We start from the raw sequence: 18239 nt of genomic DNA on the forward strand, positions 1-18239 counted from the left end.
ACATTCAGACAGACATTCAGACAGACAGACATTCAGACAGACAGACAGACATTCAGACAGACATACAGACATACAGACATACAGACATACAGACATACAGACATACAGACATACAGACATACAGACATACAGACATACAGACATACAGACATACAGACATACAGACATACAGACATACAGACATACAGACATACAGACATACAGACATACAGACATACAGACATACAGACATACAGACATACAGACATACAGACATACAGACATACAGACATACAGACATACAGACATACAGACATACAGACATACAGACATACAGACATACAGACATACAGACATACAGACATACAGACATACAGACATACAGACATACAGACATACAGACATACAGACATACAGACATACAGACAGACATTCAGACAGACATTCAGACAGACAGACATTCAGACAGACATTCAGACAGACATTCAGACAGACAGACAGACAGACACACAGACAGACACACAGACAGCCACACAGACAGCCACACACAATTTTTTTTTTAAATTTTTTCTCATTTTTTTTCTTCATTTACTCATTTTTTTTTTGTTTTTTTTTTAAATATATATTATTAATATTATATTTAAGTATATACATATGTACACTACCTACTCTGCCTCCCTTATGCTAACTAATATACCACTGTGGTAGCTATACGTGGTCTCAAATGTGCGCGCAGTGGCCCTATTATCGAAAATATTTGAAAACGCCCAATCAATATGCGTATTGCAATTGGTTGTGGACGAATCCAAATCTAGTAATGAGCTAAAATCTTTTGCATCTGCTAAAAAATCGAAAATTCTCCTACAGCAGCCAGAGATGGAGTGAAGGCACAAATTAAAATCTCCTAACACTAAACAATTACTATTTAAAAACGTGTGCCGCTGAAATAAGTCCTTAAATTCTGTTTCAAACTTTATCAACGGATACGTCGGACTTTTATATATAACAATAATCCCTAAAGAACGGTACTTAAAGGTGGCAAACTCGAACACTGGAGAGGCTAAATTTGAAGAATTAACAAAAAAGCGACCACTTGAACAAAGACTAACATTCTCAAAAAGTTCGTTTCGAATGAAAGAGAATGCCTCTGTTTGGCCGAGCTGCGCTAGCTACTGACTGGCAATCTAGTCGCACTGCTGGGGTAAAGCCAGAAATATCATATGCTTCATTTGAGTATGTGGAAGCCTCAACGAAGCACAAAAGTGAAGACTTTAGCATTAGCTGATCGGATCATACATCGCTAATGTGGCAGTGCAAGCTTTCCGTATTATGGAAAAAGGCATGAAGGTTCGGACTATTGAGTAAGCAATCGAAATGGGTCTTCAGTAACTTAGCGGAACGCAATTCTCGGAGCTCTTCTTCTGAAGCAGAGTACTGAGCGGATCTTGGAGGGACGAAAGGTCCAATGATATAAAGACCTGCTGCACTTGTGGCTCTGCTACAGGCTACATACAGTGCAGCTGTCTGCATTCCTGGACTAGTGTGAACCACCACTTTGCTGTATGTAGCGCCTTGACTTTTGTGAATAGTAATGGCTTCTGCAGGTACCACTAGAAACTGCTTTCGGTCAATGATAGTGGCCTGGCTAGAATTAATCTGAAAGCTCTTGATAATCTTAGCAACTGGGGTCCATGAAGGTCCTTGACGGTGACTGCACTTTGATCGTGCACTAACTCCTATGCTTTCATCTAAAAATTCTATCCAAAGAATATTCGGAGTGTTGGACGTACTGAAGCCTATCTCCCTAAGAACACCTGTGGCTCCATTAACGAGACCATCTGATGTATCTACATTGACCGTCATCATATATTTAGCAGTGATTTTTAAAATCAGTGAGGTACACAAACCTTGTGTTGTAGATGTTTTTAATACCCTAGCTTGTTCCAGACATCTGTTCCTCTGCTCTGAGCTAAGTTGTGCAGACTTAACTGAGTCTATAGCTTCCGAGTTAAACTGATCAGTGGGAATTGAGCTGAGCTTCTCCCTATTGTACCGATCTGTGTCCTGATTGCTTGAGAAAAGGTGAATTGAGTCATTTGATACTTGACTTTCATCGGAAATTCGGGTTCTAAGTAAGCTTATATCATGTCGCATTATCTCTGTGAGTTCGAAAAACTTAAAAGGGCTCCACAGGTAAGATCCAAATATAGCACTGTATGGATCATGCGGCGGCTGAAAAATCCAACGACCACATACTGGCCGCAATTGTCTAAGATCGCCGAACACGATGACCGACATACCTCCGAAGGGAGCATCGACGTTGGAAAAAATTTGCTTTAGGCGAGAGTACAAATGGGAAAACATTGTTGCGCCGACCATAGAAATTTCGTCTATTATAAGTACTTTGAGATCAATAAATCTAGAACGCAGGGTATTTACAAAATTAGGGCTTAAGCTCCTAAATGCAGACCCAGCCTGATTTACAGGGAGAGAGAACATGGAATGAAGAGTGGAGCCTCCGATTCCAAAAGCAGCTTTGCCTGTGGGAGCGCACAATAATATTTTAACCGAAGTTGGGTCGCATCCTGCTCTACCATTATACTCCTTGGAAAGGGACTGAACTCCTACGAACTCATAAAAACTAGCATTTCTTCTTGCATTATGCAAAACATGCGTTAAAAAGGGTTTTTGCTTCAAATTGAGGGATCTAACTAAAGTTGATAAGTTTTCAGCGGAAATAATTGGCGGGAGCTTTATTATCCGGATATTGCTATCCGGATCAATTTCTTGAACATTATTTTTTAAGTTTAAACATTTATTTGAGAAGATATTTCCGGAAAAGCTAGGGCCCTAATCTCTTCATTAACTGCGGCCTCCTCATCTATATTTTCCTCATTATTCTCCTATACTTCCATGGCCCTTCTAAGCGCGTCTTCCAAACTTTCGATCAAAATTGGCTTTAATAGCCTCTTCATTCCCTAGGTAAAATTCCTCACAATTTCTCTGTACTAAATCTACCTGTTCGTCTCTCCACGGAGAAAAAAGCATCACTAATGCTCTAAAATAATTCTGTCTATCTATATTAATATTGAAGGGGCTATACTTAATAATACTCGGCCTATTCCTTTTTCTAACAAAACCACTACCGTCGCGAAGCGCGAAATAAACTTCTCCTAAAATATCATTCTCTTCTTCAGCTTCGTTGTCACTATTTCTCCCTTGACGAGTTCTTCCCCGGCTTTTTGAAAACTCATAATTTGCAGCAAAATCGGCTAAACACAGGCCTTCATGAGAATCTGGTCTTTGTTCGTATCTGTCCAGCAAACCTTTCTGAAAGATGTCAGTGGAATTCTGAGGCATATTTTGCAGGACGCTTGTAGGTCTAAGCATACGAACTCGTTGTTCTGTAGGGAAGGTGTTAACGTGAACGCATTTATTGCTAGATTCTGACAACGCCAATCCCAGACAACAATATACGGCCTCCTGAGCAGATCTCTGTGCCCGAAACAAATTTGTGACCAAGATACTGTAGCTTTTGCCGAATGCTTGAATTGCCTCTTCGAATGTCATTAGCTGCTTCTCGCATTAACTTCGAAATGCCCCTTTGCGATTTGTTAATATAATTAATTATATAGCTACAGCAAGCAAAAAGGTCCAAAATTAACTGGATATCCATATTTGCCCTTTGCATAGAAAGAATGTGTTTATTATAAGCATTAACTTGAATTTCTGCAAATGTTCTCTTCAGAAAAATCTGTGGTTTTTTCAAACTAGACCTAATAGCATACATGTAGTCCTCGTAACTGAGGCTCACCTGATCATGAGAAAGAAAATTTTCAAATATGCTAAGATGGCTAATCAAATCATCTGATTGATCGCGAAGCAAAAAGCTACGAATTTTTTTTAAGTTTTCGTGGTGAAGAAAAAAGTTTTGAGTTTCTTCAGGAAGTGGCTTCAATATTTCCGTTTGGGGCATTGGAGGATATGGAATACCGAATCGACAAACAGATTGTCCGCGCACCTTTTTAAGACACGAGTGCCCGTGCTTATGCTTTTGGTATTCAACATACGGAGCCAAATCTGTGTTTGTAACATCCACAGTTACAAACTGATCAATGAAGGCTATTACACTAGACATAGATTCTTCATTGTTGAAATCCACTTCCGGGGCATCTTTCAACTCGCCAATAATAGGTAGTAACAAAATTACTTCCAAAGATACCACCAGGTTTCTTCATTAACTTAAGAACTTCCCTATATCTATAATCAAAATATCTAGCACACGTCACTGGGTCTGTCCTAATTAGGCGCGCCTTTTCCCTAAATTGTAAATTTAAAGCTTCTTCTTCATTTATTTCAACCCTATCTAAATTGAGCTTGAGCAGTACTATCAGCTCTGGCCACCTAGTTTCAGCGGCCGACAGAGTTATAAAGAAAGTTGGCAAACCAAACTGGCGAATCATAGCCATGACTTTCTTCTTTTCTTCTTCCCAGTGAGCAGGAGACGTGCGAATATCTTTAAGAATTCGATATCCATCATCATGGCTAATTAAGTTGCCCATAAAATCTTCATCAAGTACGTTAGCAGCGGTTATAGCGCTACAGGCGCTGCGCTTACGTAAGCAAGTTGAAATATTGTTTCGAATTTTAATTAATACCAACTTCTAATAATTGAAGAATAATTTGTCAGTTCTACAACCTCTTCTATCTACGTTTCTAAGCTCAGACCTAACTACGGTTGTATAACTCTCTGAAGATGGTCTCTTGACGCCAGCATATATGCTTGGGAACGCTAATTCTTCAGAGTCAGCATCGAGAATCACGTCGAGAGGTCTTTGGCCCTCACCTGGAGCCATTGTTATTCTCGGAATTCCTACATTGTGTGTCTGGTTATTCTCAAGCATCGTTTCTTGTCCTCCAGGATTTAGCTCTTCGGCTTCCGCATTCTCATCGGAATTAGTCGCCTCCGAATTTACATCCTCCTGTTGGATGGCTAATTGTTACTCTACTAATGCTAAGTAAGATTGAGATGCTATGAAGGGAATAGTTTCGGATGTAAAATCAGAGATCCACTGCTCGTTTACTGACACATTATGCTTTCTGTAAAGCTCGGTATTCACTAATAGCGTCAGCAATTTTAGAAGGCCTAATGGTCTCTGCCATGAAATCATGTCCATATTCCATTCTTCGCTTGAGGTGGAGCTGTATATCCTCAGCTTCATTAAAAGCTCGTGGGAGGGAAGTCACAATATTGCTTACTGGAATTGGAACATTTACAACAGCTCCTTTTATAGCACTCTGACGCTCATGACCTATCGACTTAATAATCATAAATGGAAGGCGAGGTGAAATCAGTCGTTCCTCCAAGGGAGTAAGCTCCTTAAGCAATGAGGAATTGCTGGGAAATCTAGGCCGTTGGAAATGGGACCTTTGGGCTTTCTGCTGGCTTTTATGTTGCTGTGACAGGTTGCACAGAACTTATAAGATTCACCAGTGAAAGCAAACTGGCTTGCATTTTGGTAAATCTCTTCCCTGAACTCGCAATGTTCTTCTAAATAGGCTCTAGAAAGCTTATTTATTTGCTTTGGGAGCCACAATCCTTTACAACAAAGGCAAATCTGATCGGGACCAAGCTTTACTTTTCTATTAAAAGTGGCTATAAGAACTTCCAATTCAGTAGGTCTTCTACTGGGCCTATGCTCCTGAGACATAATAAGCCGTATCTCCTGACTTCGGATTGAGTTCCGAAGGTTTTCTGCTTCCCTGTTTCCACTAAGGCTTCTATACTGACTAACTCTTTGACTTATATTTTGAATTGCATCGATGGCTGCTTGTCGAGCACCTATACGTGCACTTCGTCGAGCCAGTGTATTCCTCGCCTGCTCGACGACCCTGCGATCCCTAACACTCCTAGCTGTAGTTCTTCTAACCCTATCCTGCGCTCTTTCCACCAGGCGATCCTGTGTTGATCTAACCTGTGCTCGTTGCAGGGTATTTGCTTCTTGCTCACCCGCACGATACGTAGGATCCAAGCGCCTAATTGAACGACGCCGAGTATCGGCTGCTTGCTCATCCGCACGGAAAGCAGGATTCGAGCGCCTTTCCGAGTGGTCAGCAGTATTTTGAACCTGCTCTGTACCTCGGACTTGGCTTTTTCGCCGCCTTTCCCTACGGTTCGCTGTGTCTTGATCCTGCTCTATATCTCTAAGCTCGCTAATCTGTCGCCTTTCTGAACGACGCTGAGTATCGGCAGCTTGTTCGACTGCACGAGCGGTAAGATTAAGGCGTCTTGACCTACGAGACGCTGTATTAACGCCCTGCTCTGCATCCCCGACTAAAATATTTTCCCTTCGCCTACGATGAGCTTCTACATTTTCTATCCTCTCCATCTCTGCATACTCAATGTTTTCCCTATTTGCCCTATTTCTTAATAATTGATTCCTAGCCCGTTGAGATGCAGTAGGTCTATTTAAACGAGCCATTTTTTTATCTTTAAAATATAAATAATAAATATAATTTTTTAAAACAGGATTATTTAAGCAAAATTAATAGAACTATTTTATTAGTATATAAAAATATTGAAATTATAAAATAATAGTAATCAAAGAAAAAGTCTTTAAAAAGACCTAGTCTTCAAATATTATTATAATGTCTACTTTAACTACCTAACAAATATTATTCAAATATTAAAACACTTAAATAAGTGAATAAATAAAAACCTTAATTTATAAATAGAATTATAAGTGTTAGTCCTTAAAAAGACTAAAACTTATAGAACTATTAGATAATAAATACGTAAATGTATAAAAATATAAAAAAAGCTTTTAAAAGGTAAATTTTTTATATTTCTATAAGTAAAAAAAAAGAGCGAAGCGATTAGAAAAATTTAAAATCAAAATTTAATCGGAAAAAATTTTAAATATGAAAATATAAATATTTATAATTGTCAATGAAACTACTTTAAAATAAAAAATTAACAAATGAAAAAAATTTAAAATTGGAAATTTACCAGAAAAAAATGTACAATATGAAAATAGAAATGTTTGTTATTGTTAATAAAATTACTTTAAAAAGGGTACTTAGCAAAGTGCGCAGCAACCAGTCATCAGCAAATCGCGGCAGCGACGTCGGCAAAAGCAGCAACAACTCGCGTGCGCGCAAAAACACAAATTTACGTTAACTTTTTAGCAAAGGAAAAACACAAATTTACGTTAACTTCTTAGCAAAGGAAAATTAATTTATTGAGTTTACGTTAAATTGCTTGCAAAATTGGAAGACACTTGAAAACTTCGCAAAAATCGCATTCGGCACACGGGCAGAAGATTCGCTTACGATGGTTAGTAGTAGACTAAAGAGATAACAGAAGATTTACAGCGCTGTAAAGTTTTTGCCCGCCAATTTTATGTGCACGGATTTTCGGTTCTTTTCCCTAAAATATACTTCTTTTTTGGCGCATAAAAATGCACAAAGAGAGAAAATGCTAGGAGCAAAAAGCCCTCCCTCCCGCGCCCTTTCTATTGTTTTTGCAATTTAAATCATACATTAACCTGATCGGAATTTGGTAAATACAACTGGTAGACCAATGAACTGGTGTTCGGGTAGAGCCAAAAGGGGAACAAAATTAAGATGTTTATTATTCAATAGAGAAAGTTAGCCGCGCACTGTGCTTTCTCTTAGCGTTGGCAGCGCTTTTCATTCTCATTTTGTTGTCCCGCTTTTGTTTTAGCTTGCGCCAAGGAAGAGAGAGCAAGACATAAAACAGACAGCAAAATAATAGCAATAAGTAAATTGGCCAGAGGAAAGACGGGAAAAGGATAAATAGTTTAAATTGTCAAATATTCAATATAACATGTGAGCCACTCATTCTGCTCTCTCTTTGCGTTGGCAGCGCTTTACATTATAATTTTTTTTGTTTCAGCTTGCGCCGAGAAAGAGAGAGCAAAACGTACATAGTTTAAAAGAGTTATATTCGCCGCGCAATTCAGCTTGCCACTATTTACAAGCAAACATACATATGTAAAGATATGTCATTATCTTTCTTGACGTCATTGCTTTTCCTAACTCCTTGGGAAATTTGTAGGCCAGTAGGACTGTAGGACAGTCTATAGGTATTGGTTAAAACAGTGCATATGCATATCTGATCTGATATCTGAAGACAGAACGATTTACAGAGCTGTAAAGTTTTTCGCGCCAATTTTACGTGCTCGGATTTTCGGTCCTTTTACTTCAATCTTCCGTCTCATTTGGCCCATGTGAATGCACTGCGGTAAGAGCAAATGCAAAGAGCGAAAAGCCCTCCCTCCCGCGCCCATACCATTGTTTGTCAGGCACTTAAATCTTATATTAACCTACTCGGAATTAAGTAGACCATTAACATGGTGTAAGGGTAGAAAACAGGGGAGTCTAAAACGACGAGCAAAACTTAAAATAGACTGAAAACATTAATATTTATGTATGTTTGCTTAATATGAACAATTTTAGAGCCTATAATGTTTTCTTCAATTTAAATGTTTCATGTTCAATTTAAAAGTTCTAATCGCTGCTTAATTCAGCTTGCAACTATTTTCATACAAACATGCAGAAATAAAGTGATGTATAAATATGTACATTGCCTGAGTGACGTCTGACGTCATTGCTTTTCTCAACTCCTTGGACGGTTTGTGGGCGTTGGAGTGAACTGGCTATTTTGTTTGACAATCAAAGGCATTGATTAAACATACAAACAACATAAATAAACATACATATCTTTAAAAAGACAACAGAAATATGAACAGCGTTGTAAACTTTTAGCCCGCCAATTTCACGTGCTCGGATTTCGGTCCTTTTTCTCCAAATATACCTCTCTTTTGGCGCATAAAAATGCACTAAGAAGGAAAAAAAAATGCAAAGAGCAAAAGCACTCCCTCCCGCGATTAATATCTAATAATAATCAGAAATAGGTAATTGAAATTGGTAGACCAATGAATTGGTGTTAGGGTAGAGAACAGGAGTAAATTGTTTAATATTCAATAGAATAAGTTAGCTGCGCACTGTACGCTCTTATAGTTGGCAGCGCTTTTCATTCTCTTTTTTTTTGACCTGCTCTCTCTTAGCGTTGGCAGCGCTACAGAATTGCCATTGTTTTTTTGACCAGCATTTGTTACAGCCTGCGCCAAGAAAGAGAGAGCACAACATAAAATAGATTAAAACAAGGAAGAACGTTATAGTCGAGTACCTCGACTATCAGATACCCGTTACTCAGATAACAGACTTTAAAAAAAATATGCCTTCATGTATGTTTTTCGCCGCTCGAATTTGCTCCCGATTAGTATGTTAAAGTCGGTACCCAGGGAACACCACGAGGAGGCCGTTGCTTTGCAACGGGGTCTTTCATACCAAAATTCAATTTTGGGGACCTTCGAGTCGACTTGAGTTGTCTAACTTTTCACAAATTTGAAAACTCCATGTTCCCCAAAAATTTTGTTTATCCGTACCATACGGAAGGCATAATTATTAATGGTACCAAATAAATTAATATATATATAACTTATTTTACGTTAATACAACCTACTCATACTTTTTTTTTATACCCGTTACTCGTAGAGTAAAAGGGTATACTAGATTCGTCGGAAAGTATGTAACAGGCAGAAGGAAGCGTTTCCGACCCCACAAAGTATATATATTCTTGATCAGGATCACTAGCCGAGTCGATCTAGCCATGTCCGTCTGTCCGTCTGTCCGTCTGTCTGTCCGTCCGGATGAACGCTGAGATCTCGGAAACTATGGGAGCTAGGCTATTGAGATTTGGCGTGCAGATTCCTGAGCTTCTTACGCAGCGCAAGTTTGTTTCGGCACAGTGCCACGCCCACTCTAACGCCCACAAACCGCCCAAAACTGTGGCTCCTACAGTTTTGATGATAGAATAAAAATTTTAACTGAAATTTATTGTTCTCATCAATACCTATCGATTGACCCAAAAAAAAGTTTGCCACGCCCACTTTAACGCCCACAAAACGCGAAAACCTGTGACGCCCACAATTTTCATGCTAGATAAAAAATTTTAACTGAAATGTATTGGTCTCGTCGATACCTATCGATTAGCAATAAGCTAATTACTTAATTTTCTATGTTTTTTTTAGGAATATTTATTTTACCTTAATATTAGTTAATATTTGTGTTTTTTTGTAAGACATACAGACAGACAGCCAGCCAGCCAGACAGACAGACCGACAGACATTCAGACATTCAGACAGACAGACAGACAGACATTCAGACAGATAGACAGACAAACAGACAGTCAGACAGACAGACAGACAGACAGACAGACATTCAGACAGACAGACATTCAGACAGACAGACAGACAGACAGACATTCAGACAGACAGACATTCAGACAGACAGGCAGACAGACAGACATTCAGACAGACAGACAGACATTCAGACATTCAGACAGACAGACATTCAGACAGACAGACAGACATTCAGACAGACAGACAGATAGGCAGACAGACAGACAGACAGACAGACAGTCAGACAGACAGACATTCAGACAGACTGACATTCAGACAGACAGACATACAGACATACAGACATACAGACATACAGACATACAGACATACAGACATACAGACATACAGACATACAGACATACAGACATACAGACATACAGACATACAGACATACAGACATACAGACATACAGACATACAGACATACAGACATACAGACATACAGACATACAGACATACAGACATACAGACATACAGACATACAAACATACAGACATACAGACATACAGACATACAGACATACAGACATACAGACATACAGACATACAGACATACAGACATACAGACATACAGACATACAGACATACAGACATACAGACATACAGACATACAGACATACAGACATACAGACATACAGACATACAGACATACAGACATACAGACATACAGACATACAGACATACAGACATACAGACATACAGACATACAGACATACAGACATACAGACATACAGACATACAGACATACAGACATACAGACATACAGACATACAGACATACAGACATACAGACATACAGACATACAGACATACAGACATACAGACATACAGACATACAGACATACAGACATACAGACATACAGACATACAGACATACAGACATACAGACATACAGACATACAGACATACAGACATACAGACATACAGACATACAGACATACAGACATACAGACATACAGACATACAGACATACAGACATACAGACATACAGACATACAGACATACAGACATACAGACATACAGACATACAGACATACAGACATACAGACATACAGACATACAGACATACAGACATACAGACATACAGACATACAGACATACAGACATACAGACATACAGACATACAGACATACAGACATACAGACATACAGACATACAGACATACAGACATACAGACATACAGACATACAGACATACAGACATACAGACATACATACATACATACAGACATACAGACATACAGACATACAGACATACAGACATACAGACATACAGACATACAGACATACAGACATACAGACATACAGACATACAGACATACAGACATACAGACATACAGACATACAGACATACAGACATACAGACATACAGACATACAGACATACAGACATACAGACATACAGACATACAGACATACAGACATACAGACATACAGACATACAGACATACAGACATACAGACATACAGACATACAGACATACAGACATACAGACATACAGACATACAGACATACAGACATACAGACATACAGACATACAGACATTTAGACAGATAGACAGACAGACAGACAGTCAGACAGACAGACATTCAGACAGACAGACAGACATTCAGTCAGACAGACAGACATTCAGACAGACAGACAGACATTCAGACAGACAGACAGACAGACAGACAGACAGACAGACAGACAGACAGACAGTCCGACAGACAGACATTCAGACAGACAGACAGACAGTCAGATAGACAGACAGACAGACATTCAGACAGACAGACATTCAGACAGACAGACATACAGACATACAGACATACAGACATACAGACATACAGACATACAGACATACAGACATACAGACATACAGACATACAGACATACAGACATACAGACATACAGACATACAGACATACAGACATGCAGACATACAGACATACAGACATACAGACATACAGACATACAGACATACAGACATACAGACATACAGACATACAGACATACAGACATACAGACATACAGACATACAGACATACAGACATACAGACATACAGACATATAGACATACAGACATACAGACATACAGACATACAGACATACAGACATACAGACATACAGACATACAGACATACAGACATACAGACATACAGACATACAGACATACAGACATACAGACATACAGACATACAGACATACAGACATACAGACATACAGACATACAGACATACAGACATACAGACATACAGACATACAGACATACAGACATACAGACATACAGACATACAGACATACAGACATACAGACATACAGACATACAGACATACAGACATACAGACATACAGACATACAGACATACAGACATACAGACATACAGACATACAGACATACAGACATACAGACATACAGACATACAGACATACAGACATACAGACATACAGACATACAGACATACAGACATACAGACATACAGACATACAGACATACAGACATACAGACATACAGACATACAGACATACAGACATACAGACATACAGACATACAGACATACAGACATACAGACAGACATTCAGACAGACAGAAATTCAGACAGACAGACACACACATTCAGACAGACAAACATGCAGACAGACAGTCAGACAGACAGACATTCAGACAGACAGACAGACATTCAGACATTCAGACAAACAGACAGACAGACAGACATTCAGACAGACAGACAGACACACAGACAGACATTCAGACAGACAGACAGACAGACAGACAGACAGACAGACAGACAGACAGACAGACAGACATTCAGACAGACAGACATTAAGACAGACATACAGACATACAGACATACAGACATACAGATATACAGACATACAGACATACAGACATACAGACATACAGACATACAGACATACAGACATACAGACATACAGACATACAGACATACAGACATACAGACATACAGACATACAGACATACAGACATACAGACATACAGACATACAGACATACAGACATACAGACTTACAGACATACAGACATACAGACATACAGACATACAGACATACAGACATACAGACATACAGACATACAGACATACAGACATACAGACATACAGACATACAGACATACAGACATACAGACATACAGACATACAGACATACAGACATACAGACATACAGACATACAGACATACAGACATACAGACATACAGACATACAGACATACAGACATACAGACATACAGACATACAGACATACAGACATACAGACATACAGACATACAGACATACAGACATACAGACATACAGACATACAGACAGACATTCAGACAGACATTCAGACAGACAGACAGACAGACATTCAGACAGACAGACACATACATTCAGACAGACAGACAGACATTCAGACAGACAGACATTCAGACAGACAGACAGACATTCAGACAGACAGACAGACATTCAGACAGACAGACAGACAGACAGACAGACAGACAGACAGACAGAAAGACATTCAGCCAGACAGGCAGACAGACAGACAAACAGACAGACAGATAGACATTCAGACAGCCAGACATTCAGACAGACAGACACATACATTCAGACAGACAGACAGACATTCAGACAGACAGACATTCAGACAGACAGACAGACATTCAGACAGACAGACAGACAGACAGACATTCAGACAGACAGACAGACAGACAGACAGACATTCAGACAGACAGACAGACAGACAGACAGACAGACAGACATTCAGACAGACAGGCAGACAGACAGACATTCAGACAGACAGACAGACATTCAGACAGACAGACAAGCAGACAGACATTCAGACATTCAGACAGACCTACAGACAGACCTACAGACATACAGACATACAGACATACAGACATACAGACATACAGACATACAGACATACAGACATACAGACATACAGACATACAGACATGCAGACATACAGACATACAGACATACAGACATACAGACATACAGACATACAGACATACAGACATACAGACATACAGACATACAGACATACAGACATACAGACATACAGACATACAGACATACAGACATACAGACATACAGACATACAGACATACAGACATACAGACATACAGACATACAGACATACAGACATACAGACATACAGACATACAGACATACAGACATACAGACATACAGACATACAGACATACAGACATTCAGACATACAGACATACAGACATACAGACATACAGACATACAGACATACAGACATACCGACATACAGACATACAGACATACAGACATACAGACATACAGACATACAGACATACAGACATACAGACATACAGACATACAGACATACAGACATACATCTGAATGTCTGTCTGTCTGAATGTTTGTCTGAATGTCTAGACAAACATTCAGACAGACAGACATTCAGACAGACAGACACAGACGTTCAGACAGACAGACAGACAGACATACAGACAGACAGACAGACAGTCAGACAGACAGACATTCAGACAGACATACAGACATACGGACATACAGACATACAGACATACAGACATACAGACATACAGACATACAGACATACAGACATACAGACATACAGACATACAGACATACAGACATACAGACATACAGACATACAGACATACAGACATACAGACATACAGACATACAGACATACAGACATACAGACATACAGACATACAGACATACAGACATACAGACATACAGACATACAGACATACAGACATACAGACATACAGACATACAGACATACAGACATACAGACATACAGACATACAGACATACAGACATACAGACATACAGACATACAGACATACAGACATACAGACATACAGACAGACATTCAGACAAACATTCAGACAGACAGAAATTCAGACAGACAGACACAGACAGACAAACATACAGACAGACAGACAGACAGTCAGACAGACAGACATTCAGACAGACAGACAGACAAACATACAGACAGACAGACAGACAGTCAGACAGATAGACATTCAGACAGACAGACAGACATTCAGACATTCAGACAAACAGACATTCAGACAGACAGACAGACAGACATTCAGACAGACAGACAGACAGACAGACAGACAGACAGACATTCAGACAGACAGACATTCAGACAGACAGACATTAAGACAGACATACAGACATACAGACATACAGACATACAGACATACAGACATACAGAAATACAGACATACAGACATACAGAAATACAGACATACAGACATACAGACATACAGACATACAGACATACAGACATACAGACATACAGACATACAGACATACAGACATACAGACATACAGACATACAGACATACAGACATACAGACATACAGACATACAGACATACAGACATACAGACATACAGACATACAGACATACAGACATACAGACATACAGACATACAGACGTACAGACAGACATTCAGACAGACAGACAGACAGACATTCAGACAGACAGACATTCAGACAGACAGACAGACATTCAGACAGACAGACAGACAGACAGACATTCAGACAGACAGACAGACAGAAAGACATTCAGCCAGACAGGCAGACAGACAGACAAACAGACAGACAGATTGACATTCAGGCAGCCAGACATTCAGACAGACAGACAGACAGACACATACATTCAGACAGACATTCAGACAGACAGACAGACATTCAGACAGACAGACAGACAGACAGACATTCAGACAGACAGACAGACAGACAGACAGACAGACAGACAGACAGACAGACAGACAGGCAGACAGACAGACATTCAGACAGACAGACAAGCAGACAGACATTCAGACAGACAGACATTCAGACAGACATACAGACATACAGACATACAGACATACAGACATACAGACATACAGACATACAGACATACAGACATACAGACATACAGACATACAGACATACAGACATACAGACATACAGACATACAGACATACAGACATACAGACATACAGACATACAGACATACAGACATACAGACATAGAGACATACAGACATACAGACATACAGACATACAGACATACAGACATACAGACATACAGACATACAGACATACAGACATACAGACATACAGACATACAGACATACAGACATACAGACATACAGACATACAGACATACAGACATACAGACATACAGACATACAGACATACAGACATACAGACATACAGACATACAGACATACAGACATACAGACATACAGACATACAGACATACAGACATACAGACATACAGACATACAGACATACAGACATACAGACATACAGACATACAGACATACAGACATACAGACATACAGACATACAGACATACAGACATACAGACATACAGACATACAGACATACAGACATACAGACATACAGACATACAGACATACAGACATACAGACATACAGACATACAGACATACAGACATACAGACATACAGACATACAGACATACAGACATACAGACATACAGACATACAGACATACAGACATACAGACATACAGACATACAGACATACAGACATACAGACATACAGACATACAGACATACAGACATACAGACATACAGACATACAGACATACAGACATACAGACATACAGACATACAGACATACAGACATACAGACATACAGACATACAGACATACAGACATACAGACATACAGACATACAGACATACAGACATACAGACATACAGACATACAGACATACAGACATACAGACATACAGACATACAGACATACAGACATACAGACATACAGACATACAGACATACAGAAATACAGACATACAGACATACAGACATACAGACATACAGACATACAGACATACAGACATACAGACATACAGACATACAGACATACAGACATACAGACATACAGACATACAGACATACAGACATACAGACATACAGACATACAGACATACAGACATACAGACATACAGACATACAGACATACAGACATACAGACATACAGACATACAGACATACAGACATACAGACATACAGACATACAGACATACAGACATACAGACATACAGACATACAGACATACAGACATACAGACATACAGACATACAGACATACAGACATACAGACATACAGACATACAGACATACAGACATACAGACATACAGACATACAGACATACCGACATACAGACATACAGACATACAGACACACAGACATACAGACATACAGACATACAGACATACAGACATACAGACATACAGACATACAGACATACAGACATATAGACATATAGACATACAGACAGATATTCAGACAAACATTCAGACAGACAGACACAGACGTTCAGACAGACAGACAGACAGACATACAGACAGACAGACAGTCAGACAGACAGACATTCAGACAGACAGACAGACATTCAGACATTCAGACAGACAGACAGACATTCAGACAGACATTCAGACAGACAGACAGACAGACAGACATTCAGACAGACAGACAGACAGACAGACAGACAGACAGACAGACAGACAGACAGACAGACAGACAGACAGACAGACAGACAGACAGACAGACAGACAGACAGACATTCAGACAGACAGACAGACAGACAGACAGACAGACAGACAGACAGACAGACAGACATTAAGACAGACATACAGACATACAGACATACAGACATACAGACATACAGACATACAGAAATACAGACATACAGACATACAGACATACAGACATACAGACATACAGACAGACATTCAGACAGACATTCAGACAGACATTCAGACAGCCAGACATTCAAACAGACAGACAGACAGACATTCAGACAGACAGACATTCAGACAGACAGACATTCAGACAGACAGACAGACATTCAGGCAGACAGACAGACAGACAGACATTCAGACAGACAGACAGACAGACAGACAGACAGACAGACAGACAGACAGACAGACAGACAGACAGACATTCAGACAGACAGGCAGACAGACAGACAGACAGACAGACAGACAGAC

This window comes from Drosophila suzukii, chromosome 3 (assembly GCF_043229965.1).
Source record: "Drosophila suzukii chromosome 3, CBGP_Dsuzu_IsoJpt1.0, whole genome shotgun sequence".
Classification (NCBI taxonomy): Eukaryota; Metazoa; Arthropoda; class Insecta; order Diptera; family Drosophilidae; genus Drosophila; species Drosophila suzukii.